The sequence below is a fragment of the Protopterus annectens genome, chromosome 1.part1 (assembly GCF_019279795.1).
Source record: "Protopterus annectens isolate FY-2018-M chromosome 1.part1, PAN1.0, whole genome shotgun sequence".
In the NCBI taxonomy this organism is placed as follows: domain Eukaryota; kingdom Metazoa; phylum Chordata; order Ceratodontiformes; family Protopteridae; genus Protopterus; species Protopterus annectens.
The window spans coordinates 298,327,053-298,341,368 of record NC_056726.1 but is presented as its reverse complement, the minus strand read 5'-3'; the positions used below and the strand labels follow the sequence as shown (position 1 = coordinate 298,341,368).

Sequence of the window (14,316 nt, the reverse complement as noted above, 5' to 3'; positions counted from 1 at the left end):
TAAAGGATTTAAGTAGTTTACATCATCTTCGGTTTATGAAAGTCAACAAGGGAGGGGGCCTAGTAATCTTGGAACAGGAGAGATATATACAATTTGTGGAAAATATGTTAAATAATAATTTGGAGTATTTACTGGTTGATCAGCAATTGGTTTACAAAGCTTATAAATCTATTCATGCACACCTATATGGCCTTTGGGTTGATGGTTACATTGCTAATGACATGTATGAGTTTATGTTGGTTGAACATCCATTTTTGGTGACCATGTTTGGTATCCCCAAAATTCACAAAGACCTTCACAACCCCCCACTCAGACCCATACTCTCCTCTCCTAATTCTATGACGGAAGGTATTTTTTTGGTTATAGATTACATGTTAAACCCTTAGGTACAAAAACTGGAATCATTTATTAAGGACTCATGGCATTTGTTTGGATCAGATTAGGGATTTTAATTTTAAATATTATTTTGATCCAAATAAAAATTATTTATTTATTTATTTATTTTACATTTGTTAACCGGGATGGTCCGACTGGATACATGTCCTTTTTCAGTGGAGGCCCGGGGAGAAAAGCTCCAACAGAGTTACATTGATAATTAGGTACAGTAAATGAGCTGAAAGAACTTAACAAAAACATAGGCTATTTACATACAAGTACAAGACTGCCATTACTATTATTATTATTAAAATTATTAAATTTTATTATTATTATTAAATTAAATTATTAAAATATTTTATATTTATATTTTATATTTTATAAATATATTTATTATTATAAATTTTATTATTATTATTATTAAATTAAATTATTAAAATATTTTATTTACTGTGGACATTGTTATTGTTTACTAGTATTCCACATGACCAAGGGGTGGACATTGTTAGACAATTTTTGGGGACTGTGGCCCACTTCCCATCTGACAGTGTAGTGCTTAATAATAATTATTTTTTGTTTAATAAGAAAATTTTCAAGTAGTTAAGAGGTGTAGCTATGGGTCCACTGCAGCCCCAGCATATGCCAATCTTGTTCTTGGATGGTGGGAATATAATGTTTTGAGACCTATTATGGACCAGTACCAAGTTTTCTTTTATGGTAGATATGTGAATGATTTGTTTTTTTATTTTAGAAGGTGATATTGATCATGTGATTTCTTTTTGTGACAATATAAATAATTCCTGTGCTTTTTTTGAAATTTGTGGTGGGGAGTGTTGGTTTATCTGTTCACTTTCTTGATGTCACCTTAACTTGGGATATCCATAGTAACAAATTTAGTAGTAGTATACATAGGAAGGATACTTTTGTTAATAGCTACTTACACCATTTGAGAAGTCACCCAGTTTTTATGAAAAATAATATACCAAAAGATCAGTTTATACGTGCGTCACAGATTATTTCAGATGATGTAGTTTTTGAAGATGAGGTTAGATTTACACTCATATGTTCTTACATAGGGGGTACCTTTCAAATGCGTTGGATAAATTAGCCAATGAAATTAAGGAAAGAAGGGCCAATGATTTTCCACCCATTTTACTATATGGGTTTAGTAATAATAAAGAACAAGTGGTTACCTGTGGTACAACTAATAATTCAAATACAAATATGAATTTTGGCACTTCATGTATTTTAGATATGTCTGTTGATGGACGTATTATTAGGTCTATTATAAGTAGAAATTGAAACATTTTATGTGGGAATACTGATTTATTACAAGTTGTTGGTGATAAGCCACATTTTATATATAAGAAAACTCATTGTTTAAAAATGTATTTACAATTTGATTCCACTACTAATATTATTTCTGATATAGGTAGACACTGTAAGGGAATGTATAAATGTGGTTTTTGCACTTCCTGTCGATTCATTTTAGAAGGACCATATGTGGAACTACCCCATTCAAATAAGACTATTCCTATTGATGGTGTATACAACTGTAAAACTTGTGGTATAATTTATCTTGCTACCTGTTCCTTTTGTAGTGCATTTTATGTAGGAATGACCACTAGGTCATTAAGTAAAAGAATTAAAGAACAGTATTATTGTATTAAGACTAAAAATCTTAACAGTGCTCTATTTAGGCATTCAATAAAATGTAGGGGGTAAAAAAAATTCTGTTCACTGTTTTGGATCATGTAGTTAAGAAAATTAGGGGTGGGTCTTTTAAGGATTTTCTTGAACAGAGAGAAACTATGCAGCAGCTAATATTAGGTGCTGATAAAAAACCTATGATAAATGATTCAGTTAACATTAAATGTTTTTTTAAAAAACAGGAGACTAAAGATTTTAAAATGACTTGTTTTTGTTTGTAGTAATATGTTTTGGATATGTACCTTTAAACAATGTGTGTTTTAATTGGGGTTAATTAGTGTTTGATTTATAAGTAGCTGCTGATGTGTGTTTGATTTTATTCTGATGAAGTCTTCTAAAGACGAAAGTGATATTAAACTGTGGTTTTCGCTAATTCTTGGTGGTTTCCTTTATTGTTTGGCCTGTGTGGTGGTATACTACTTTTATTTTTATTTTATATTACTTTATTGCCGTTTCCTATTTTGTATACTGTGATTTGTTTTCTTTACACTGTGTTTTACTTGTATTCTGCTTTTAACTGCATACTAAAACTTGAAAACAGACCACAGCTCTGTCTTTTGTGAGTCAGACAGAATTTTATGCCACCCTCCCACCCTGTTATTGTTGTATTCTTAAACACCATTGTCTTTCTAATTGCATGCCCCTTATGTTAATCTGACCATATATCTCGTTCCCTCTCTCCTTTCCCTGGCTGGTGTGAGTAAGCACAAGATTATCTTTTTGTGAAATCACTCCCTTTCAACTATTTAAATTTATTGGCCATCCTACTGTATTCCATAGTACCAGAATACAAAAGTGCCCACCCCCTTTCAATCTATCTTGCTCTTTTCAAAATAGTGGCTCTCGTCTAAAACCTTAGACCGCTAAAACTTAAGTTACCCACTTTCACATCTAACTGCTTAGTGCACACTGCAGTGTTTAGGATAAACCATTTTTGTTCATCTTACCTTTAAGCATCTATTGCAAGACCACCAGTTATTGGAAAGCCCACATTCTGCCTCTCAGTAGTTATCTTGGGATTAGTGCTTCTGTTTTCTCCTGGTGATAGAAGGAATACAGGGATATTATTTCCTGGAGACTGCTGATCACCAGAAAGCCTAATAACTGCTTTATAGGTGACAGCTTGGAATCTGTGCTTATATTCTGATCCTGGTGAGTGAAGTAGCAGAGTGCATTGATTCCTGACTGTTTCTGGTTGGAGAGTGAGTGTCTGTGCTTAACATACCTGATTGGTCTGGTTGCTATTTGAGGGATCTACCAGGAAAAGGCTACAAGCCTACAGACCCTTGTATCATCTGGGACAAGACTGTGGATCAACAAACAGGTTGTGGCCTGCTTCTCTTCTTGGGATTGGTGCTAACTTTTTGCTTCTGCTGAGAGAAGAAGGAAAGGAGCATTGTATCCCAACAGAGGGAAGCTATGGTGAGACCAGCATTAGTAGTAGCCAGGCAGTAGCCATTCATACGACTCCCCTCTTTTCATCATTCTTGAAAGCTAATTCTTTGTTTTCAGTAAGTACTGCTTTGTTTCTAATTTCAGAATATCTGCCTAAGTACAACATCCTTCAAATTTCAGGGTCTCTGTATTAGTTTCCCCTCAAGTGTTTGTCAGTGCTCTGTACAGACTCAGGCACCATGAGTGACATTTTTCCTGTAAAAGCATAATTGAAATTTCTCCAATACCTAGTTGCACACAGGACAACTAGTTTGCAGTGACAAGCACTGTCCACATAGTTGCAAACCAGATACTCCTAACAGTGATTGATATTCTCACTCCAACTGACTAATCAGTAAAAAAAAGGTCTGTTGCCATGGATATGAACTTTCCTATTGTCTCCGTTACTGGCTTGGTGGATATGGGCATCCTGAGGCAATGTAGAAATTGTCTCATGTTTACTGACAACCAGTTAATTCTCAAAAAAAATGATATGGTATGTGAGAGATGTATTTACACAGTGTCACTGGAGGCAAACCTCTCACATAAAAGTACTCCTAATGTCAAAAAGTTTGTCAGTAGTACACACAGTGAACCCATCACCCACAATTCAAAGCAGACATATAGACCCACATATGCTGAGGCACTTACATGCAATCTTCCTAAACCACAAAGGCCTCCTACATGAAGTACACATACCATATACCCTCAGCAGCCCCAAATGTGCTCTTTCAAAACACCCACATTAACACATAGAGCTACATCTCATGGAGCCTCTACCTCTAAGCCCATAAGACAAGTCACCACACAATCCAACATTCTAGTCATTGGAGACTCCATCGTGAGACACACTGATGTCCCTCTCACCAGGATGAGTAAGGAGAAAGTTACGATCAGTTGATTATCAAGAACTAGGATCCACCACATTACGTATACACTCAAGTCACTGGACCACAATTACCAATATGACTCCATCATAGTCCACGTGGGAGTAAATGACCTGAGACATACCTCCTTAGACTATATGAAGATAGAAAAAATGGAGCTCTAGGAATATGTGTCTTAGGCTGGTATGAGCCTAGCACTGAGCAGCATTTTACCTTCTCCAAGGATGATGCCAAAATACGAACAAAAGATGATTGACTTTAATAATTTGCTTAGTTTCTGGTGTCATTCTAAGGGGGTGCAATATTTATCAGCATGGAAGGAGATGGTCAACAGACCATCCTGCTTTGCCAGGGATGGTCTGCACCTCTCCCCTCTAGGCTTTCGAATATTAGCTAAAACATTGTCTTCCCCCATAGTGCCTTTATTTAGTCAATACCAAACTGAAAGTACTTCCGACATAGCAAATCAAAACCAAGAAAATCTAAAGGTATTACTGCTCAGTGCTAGGAGTCTAAACAAAAAACTCCACTCCCTAGAAGCTCTCTTTACACTAGAGAATGCTGATATCTGTGTGGTCACTGAGACATGGTTTAAAGCCGCGGACAGCACATCAACAATGCAAGGTTATAACGCCTTCCACACATTTAGGCCAGCTACCTCACAGGCAGGGATTAAAGGTGGAGGTGTCTCTATTTACATCAAAAATAAGGGTCTATATTAGAACACTAAAGTTTCAAAACTTTGAATGCTCTAATATCGAACCCTATTCAATGAAAGTTGAAAACATCGAACATACAGAACAGCGGATTTTTTTCCTAGGGAAAAAATTTGCTGTTCCAAAACACATACACACAACACAAGCACACCAAATAAACAGCAATCCACACAATACACCTAAAATCTTACGCCTAACCCTACACTAAACTATACATACACCACTAACTATCCACTTACCTTAACCCTAACCCTAAGGTCTGTCACTATCGCACACTCACCTCACCCGCGCCCTAACCTTAACTCACCTAACCCGCTCAAATGCTCACGTCCACACAATTGCACACATACCTAATCCGCGCCCTAACCCTAACTCACCTAACCCACCCTAACCCTCACGTCCACACAATCGCATACATACCTAACCCGCACCCTAACCCTAACTAACCTAACCCGTGCTCATTCGTTCACTTACCTGAACCCGACCTGTAACTTTCCACCACAGTGCTGAAAATACTGAAGCAACAGAAACGGACAACCAAATTCTTTCCCTAGGAAAAAATTTGGTTTTCTGTAGCTTCGATATTTTCAACATTCGCTGAATACGGGTTGATATAGAACATTCAAAGTTTTGAAACTTCGATGTTCTAATATAGACCCAAAAATGAATATACTTCAAAGGTGGTCAAACAGGACAATGCACTTGAGCTACTCCATGTTCAAATCACCATAGGTAAAATCCAATACCACTTCCTTGCAAGCTATAGGTCCCCCTCTATGACCCAGGAAACCCATACCATGTATTTAAACTTATTAGAAACACTAACCATCCAACCCAATACCATATTCATGGGTGACTTTAATTACCCCACTATTAACTGGGAATCCTATATGGCACCAAACGTACATGCACAGAGATTTCTGGATTTTGTAAACACAAAATCCCTGGACGATGATTGCAAATTAGGAGCTGTCATTGAATCTCACACTGACACAAATGTTCCTCAGGAGGGGCTGACACAGGCAAACAATTGGTGTCAGAGCCATGGACTAAAACTAAATGCAAAGAAATGCATAAGAGTATTCTTTGAGAAGTCATCCATCTCTGGTAACTATCATATTGATAAAACACCCCTTAGAGTTGATCCAGTAGTCAGGGACTTAGGGACACACATAGATAGTAATCTAGCATTTGATTATCACGTGTCTACAGTGGGGAGGAAATCATTCTGTGTTGCACAAATTATAAACAAAGGTATGGCATCTAAGTCCAAGGAAGTCATTGTTCCACTGTATTCAGCATTCATCAGACATATCATTGAGTACAATGACATAGGTTCATAGCTTCATAGGCTGGTACTAGGCTATCAGCCCTAGGGCCTATACAAGCCTAGCCATAACAATTCCCTGGCTATTTCTTCCCACACTATTTACTTCCAAACAATATCATACATATTACATATCCAACAATTGGAATGTCCACAGAGGTCCCTCACTAAAAGAATACAGGTCATAAGTAATATGTCCTATGCAGATCGCCTCAAGGCCCTAAACCTATATTCTGTCTCCTACAGGCTTGTGAGGGGAGATCTATGTCTGGCAATACAGGGCATTGTCAGACCCCACTCTGATTGACCTCCTGCATATCCACAAAACAAACAGCACTAGAATTACCAGTCTAAAGACTTAAACCTTGCCTGTGATATAAATAGGGCCTGCTGGAGAGATAGGTACTGTATGTATCCCAGAAACTACCCCATCTATGGAACAGGCTCCCCATCCATGTGAAGCAGAGTTCCTCCCTAACCCAATTCATGTGCACCTTGGACAATTGGAGGAGAAACCAGAAATTCATCCCTGATTTGGCACCTATGTCTCTAATGGACACAGGTAACCTGCAAATGGTTCATCTCCCAGGCCCATGCTTACACTTATCAAGGGTATCAGAACTTGTCAGATATTTGGGATGCATGGCTAGGCTTAAAAAGGCCTTTGTGTTTGTTAGCCTAGTAAAACCCTATGAAGTTATGAAGTTTCATTGTGTGCTTTCCTATTGGTAGATTAGCTTACAATGGTTTTAATTTCACCTGTATTTAAGCCTAGTGTTTGTGCGTTGCAGTGCACCATCCAACAGGGGTTAGGGATGCCCTGTATAGATGCAAATGGGTCTATGTTCACACACTGAAGAAAAACTTCATCAAATGGCTATTCCATGAACAGTAATCCGCAAAAGTCGCTTTCATTGAAGAGTGAAAGCATCGCACAAAAAATCATTGAAAGGTAATAGTTGGCCAACAACAAGGAAGTACTGCACTGCTTAAGGTAAACTAAACAAAACATTTTAAAATTTACCCTTTTCCCCGCTGTAGTGTGATTTCGGAGTATATATAGTTAGGGTGGGTGTGGGGGGTGCAGCACCCCACATTGGGGGGTGTGGGGGTGTAGCCCCCTATCTTTGTGGTTTACTTCCTTGTCATTGGCCAACTATTACCTTTCAATGATTTTTTTTTACATTGATTTCACTTTTTGATGAAAGCAATGTCCGGGGATTACTGTTCTTGCAACAGCCGTTCAATGAAGTTTTTCTTCTGTGAGTGAACATAGACCCGACACAAACACCTTTATACTCAATTTTTCTCTAGACATCTATCAGTGGAACCCTCCAAAACTTCTCTCCTGCAGTATGGGTGCACTGAGCAGCATTGCCACACTTATCCATCCATAGCCTTCAATAGAACAAGCACCTTTGTTAGTCCTAGCCCAAAAACTGGTCAAACTAGCCCACTACCTCCCTAATAGTACATACAGTAAAAACCTGCTATAATGGACAGGCAGTTTTCCATCATTTAACCATCCAGCTTGCCTGACATGCACATCCTGAGGCAATGTCATAATTGCTTCATGTATACTGACAGCCACTTACTCCTAAAACAAACAAATACCCTATGTTTGAGATGTAATTAAACTATGAAATTGGAGTAATTTATCTCACGTAATAACAAAATGGACATCAAAGAGGCTGTCAACATACACACTTCACCTCTCACCCAAATGAGGTCACAACATATAAACCCACATATGTGGAGGTACTCACTACAGGCCTACCAAAAGATAGAGACCTCCCAAATGTAAACCACTTGTACATACTGCTATGCAAATAGAAACCACCTACTCATAATAACACATATACCAGTGTGTCAGCAAATAAGGCAAAACACCTCAAAACCTAATGTCTTGGTCATAAGCGACTCCATAGTGAGACACATGGATGTCCCCCTCACCAGGCTGGACATGGAGAAGGTCACAGTCAGCTGCATGTCATGTGCCAGGATGTGTCAAATCACACATGCATTCAAGTCACTCAACAGCAAGTACTATTATGACTCTGTCATTGTCCATGTTGGGGTGAATGAACTGAGCCATACCTGTTTGCAGTGTATGAACAGAGATATGACTGAACTCTCAGATTATGAGTCCCAGGCAGGTATGACTCTAGCCCTAAGTAGCATTCTACCTTTGCCCAGAATGATGCCACAATATAAACAAAAAATTACTAACTTCAACAATTGACTTAGCTTGTGGTACCAGCCAGGGAACTCCAGTATCTGTCAGCCTGGGAAGACATGGTCGATAGGCCATCTGCTTTGCCAGAGATGGCCTGTACCTGTCTCCTCTAGGTTTCTGGATACTAGCAAAGGGTTTTGCCTCCCCCATAGTGCCTATTTTTAGCCAATGTCAAAATAACAACATTTCCAACATAAAATCCACCTGAGACAAACTCAAGGTTCTGATACTTAATTCTAGGAGTCTAAACATGAAACTGCACTCCTTGGAAGCAGTCCTCACCTTGGAAGATGCTGACATCTGTGCAGTCACTCAGACATGGTTCAAGGCTGCGGAGAGCACCTCAGCAGTGCAAATCTACAATGCCTTCCATACATTCAGATCTCAAAATGACTGTGAAAGAACCTAAAGTGGAGGTGTATCCATCCTCATTAAAGCCATGTACACCTTGAGACTGGTCAAAACAGTATGACTCTCTCAAACTACTCCAAGTGCAATTAACTATAGGCAAAATACAATATCACATCATTGCTAGCTATAGGTCCCCTGCTGTGAACCAATAAAAGCACACCACCTACCTGGACTTACTGGAGTCACTCACCATACAGCCCAACCTTTTAGTCATGGGAGAATTCAACTATTCTTCCATCAACTGGGTGATATACATGAGTACGAACATGCTCACTCAGAGTTCTTGGATTTTGTCAGAACAAGTGCTCTGGAACAGATAGTCTGCACCCCCACAAGGGGCTCAAATGTCCTAGACATAGTGTTTACCAACATGGGAGGTCACTGCACTCTCCCTTGTGTGATGTCCTCCTGGTAAGGTCGAACGATAAATCAGTCTCATTTGAAGTAACTATTGAACCTGTCACCAACACAGGAGTAAAAAACTAAAAAACTTTTCCAAAGCAAACTACAGCCTACTGAGCGATGGTATAAAAAGTTGTATACACCCTGCAATCACAGACAACAATGACTGCTATGCAGAGGTGTACACAAATGCTATGTATAAACACTTAAGCAACTGTATAGACTCGGCTGTGCCTGACTGGATTAAAACCAGGTCCTTCCAAAAAAATAAACCACCCTGGTGGACCTCAATTATAAACATGTTATAAAACAAAAGGAAGAAACTGATGGCTAAGAACAAGAGGGAACTCACTCAACAGAGGAAGAATTCCCTCCACAGCTTGAACAAGCAAATCAGAAATCTTGTAAAGTCTTCTAAAGCTAATTGCAAAGGTAAAATAGTATCCCTAGCTAAGGATAATCATAAGGCATGCTTTAACTACATCCAAATCTAAAAAGGATTGCCCAGCTGTGGGCTGAACTGGTAGTAGATGGTACCACTCATACTATACCAGAGGAAATTGCCAACCTGGTAGCGGACAGATTTGGTGCAATGTTCACCCCCCACCCCAGTCTCCACCAGCCATTACTGACACCAGTCCTCTGCTTTGTATCTCTAGACATCAGGTCATATCTGCACTCTCCAAGGCCAAAAGCTTGGCCTCAATGGGACCAGATAACATCCCAGGTTGCTTATTAGGCAATCTAAAACAGGACCTAGATCACCCACTTGGTCTTCTCTTTAACCATAGCCTGAGAACTGGCTTTGTTCCAGCAGAGTGGAGAACAGCAACAGTAATCCCCTTGCACAAGGGGGGGGGGCATCAACTGACCCTGGGAACTATAGACCCATATGTCTAACCAGCCTCATCTGCAAGGCCATGGAAAGAATCATCATGGACCTTACCAACAAGGACATAGGTGACCTTCAAACTCTAGACCCAACCCAGTTTGGCTTTGTTAAGGGTAGATCATGCTTATTAAACCTAGTAGACTTATTTGAGAAAGTCACCAAAGCCCTGGATGAAGGTAAGACAGTGCATACTGTTTATCTTGACCTAGTCAAGGCTTTTGACACAAGCCACCACTCAAGTATCATTTTGAAACTCTCCCAGCTGGGGATTAACCCTTACATCACTAGATAGGTAACCAATTGGCTCACCAACAGAACACATACTGTCAAAGTTGGTGACTAAACCTCTACCAGTAGACCCATCATCAGTTGTATACCACAAGGATCAGTGCTGGGCCTTTTACTGTTTGGAATCTATTTCTTAGAAGTCCAAGCTAAAGTGGATGACCTTTGGCTTGCCAAGTTTGCTGATGATTACAAATTGATTGCAATCATTGACTCCCCCCAATTAAGTTAAAATATCACAGGAGGGGCTAACACAGAAAAATGACTGGAATGCACTGCTAAATACAATATTGATAGCACACTCCCCCCAAGTTCAAACCCAGTACTGTGAGATCTGAGAACACAGGTAGATAGCAATCTGAAGTTTGACCACCAAGTTTCCACAGTGGTAAGGAAAGCCTTCAACATTGCGCATCTCATAAGTAAGGGCATCACATCCAAGTCTAAGGCTGTTATAACTCCACTGTACTTGGCACACATAAGACCATTAACAGAGTGCAATGCTCCCTTCTACATGTACCTCGGCAGACACCTGAAGCAGCTGGAGAGACCACAGCGGTTTCTCACCAAGAAAATACAGGGCCTCCAAACCATGGCTTACGTAGATGGATTGAAAGCCCTGGCACTGTACTCTGTATCATATAGACTGCTGAGAGGTGACTTGTGCCTGGCCTACAGGGCACTCTCTGACCTTGCCTTGATGGATATGCTGCACATTTGCAAGTCAAATGGCACAAGAATCACTTGCTCTAGGGATCTTAACCTAGCCCGTAACATTAACAGAGCATGCTGGAGAGACTGATATATCTCCCAGAGATTGCCGCTACTCTGGAATAAACTTCCAGTTCACATGAAGCTGAGCTCCTCACTGACCCTATTCAAGCACAACCTGGACAAATGGATGGGAGACCACACATTAACCCCGGGGCTGTCACCCATGTCCCTCATGGACAGTGGTAGTTGGTGTTTATCATAGACTTACTCTGCAAATTACATCCATCTAACCAAGGACAGTTGAGGCAATTTGGGATTAACATGGCTAGGCTTGAAAGGGCTCTAGGGCTACTAGCCTAGTAACCTGCTGTGAACCTATGAGCCTATGTAAGCATATGGCATCATAATCACAAGTATTACCAGTACCACACACCCAGTAAATGGCAGCAGATCATTCTGGAGTAAGCATATGTTATACTCACAAACAGTAACTGATTTATTGTGCACATAATTCTTCAAATTGCAGAAGCTGGAAGTCTTTAATGTGAACTGGAAGATGGGACATTTGGGGACATCTTAGTGACTACTGGGATGTCAGTGGAAAATATTAGCTTAACACTGATTATCCTTATTTCAGGTTATAAGCTAAATACATAAAGAACAGTAACAGGCCTTTGCTATGCGGAATCCACGGTTTTGATGTAGTGCTTTTCTATATGTTAATTTGACTTTTCCTAGGTCTCAATTCTTAGTCTTTGGTGTCTTTAACCACATTACTAAAGTATCTATAGCTATTATTACTGACACAGGAGGATAGGAGAGTGATTAGGAAACTTAATATTTCAGTTATTTATTTATTTCTTTTTTAATCTAAGAGTACGTGGATATTTTACACGATGCAAAGTAAAACAAAACTTGAAATAAAAGTACAATAGACTGGATTCCATAATACTGACAAAGAGAAGGTGAAGAGCATCCACCATCCTCCTCTCACTACATCAAGCAATAAAATTCAACCTGTCCCCCAGAGTTAACAATACAGCATCCTGGGTAGGAAGGGTTTATCCAATTCAATACCTCACAATGCTGAGGTATTGAATAGGAGGGAGAGCCATTATGCCCAGAAGAGGGAATAAGATTCTCTAACATTCTGTTGTAATGAACCTCATTACCTTGTGCGAGTGCAGTGCTGAAATCATCTTGAGGGTTTGCCAAGTTGCTGAATCTGGTTAAAGTTTTCAGGTGCAGCAACTCCATGCCAGCAATACCAGGTCTGGGGTACAGGTGGAGCGACATGGCCATGACACTGCTCAGTGCAACAGCTCCACCTGTAGGGCAGTCTGGTGAATGCAGGTATGACAATCATTTTGGCTATTATGCCTGTATTCACCCCATCTAGAAAAATTATTAAAGACTTATTTCTGTTTTTCTACACACAACCATTTTTATGGGTTGTTAGTATTCACATCCAAAGCAACCTCCTCCATGGAAGTTAAACCATAACTTGTATTAAAAAGTTAAAATGACTCATCCTTTGGCTAGTTTGTTTTCTTTTTATTAATTTGTTTTGTTATCCTAACTCTTTAATACAAGTTATGGTTTTATTCCCATGGAAGATGCTGTTACCTAGTGTAAAGTAATACCTAGTTCAGTTTTAATCAAAATGCTAAAGTAAGATGTCCTCAAAGGAGTTCACGGAATGGCTCACACTACATGTGTGTGATCCCAGGCATGGCCCTGTGAAACCTGACACTCTCAGTATAGCACTATCTGTATGTGGAATTAGGTACTGAAGGTAGACTGATTTTTCACCAGCTACTGCGTACAGTACCTAGATCTACATAGGTTCATAGATTAGTACTAAGCTAACTGCCCTTGCGAGCCATTTTAACCCTAGTCAATTATCCCTTGTGAGACTCAAACCCTGCACCTTGTGCTTGCAAGGCAAGCACCTTAACCATTAGGCCATCCTCCCAACCCCTACATATGGCGATTCTACCGTACTGAGAAGCCCATTCATTTCAAAAGGCTTCATCACTGATTTGGCCTCATACATCGGTGAACCTCGCCAATGCACACCAAATTATTTCAGAAAGACATGCACAGATCACTGTTTAAAATCAGGCATAGGTCTCTGTCAGTTCCCATTAGCATACACTTAATGGGTACTGTTGAAGCCCTGTCTTTTTTTACTCAGGAGTGCAGTAACTGCTCAGTTTGGTGTGTTACTCTATACCCAAGCCTTTTGGAATCTGGACCAACACCTGCATACAAAATATTTAAATCATCCTTAAAGCGTGCATGCTTAAAGCTGTAGAAACAATTTAAAATACTTTAGATAAGAACAGTATTTTGTGATTAACTATTTTTAAAGAGAAGACATAACCATAGGGATTTACTATGAAACCCAACTGACAAGGAATAGAGGAACCACATTGCTGAACACAAATGCCCAAAATACCAAAAGACTGAAAACTCCAATTGTAAGCATTATTAGCAAAGGGGCATCCCCCTATACTCCCATGTGGGCTGCTAGCCACCCCCCACCAAACTAGTATATATCTCTATATATATATATATATATATATATATATATATCGATTCACTTCTAAAGGTCGAAATGTCAAAACATCGAACCTCTGAATAATGAAAACCAGGGGATTGAAGTTTAGAAATCTTGAACCAAAAAAAAAAACATCCAAAATGTGAAAACTACTAGTTCCACATTTTTGCAGGGGACAAGACCCCCTGCATCCCCCACACTTGGGGTTGGGTTTAGCATATATTAGTAAAGTAGGCAGTTTTTTAAGTATCCCTGGTGTGTCTAGTGCCCCCCCCCCAACTCAAGTCTTCAGATGTATCCCTGGTGTCTAGTGGTTTTCCTCAATCCTATTAAGTTGAAGTGCCATTAAGTCATGAAATTAAGA

The 14,316-nt window shown here is 39.5% G+C and overlaps 1 protein-coding gene across 2 annotated transcripts in view; it reads left to right on the top strand.

The window, feature by feature from the left end:
* The window catches only part of NFAM1 (NFAT activating protein with ITAM motif 1), a 496,710-nt gene that overhangs the window by 352,556 nt on the left and 129,838 nt on the right, over positions 1 to 14,316 (top strand). The window lies entirely within an intron of this gene.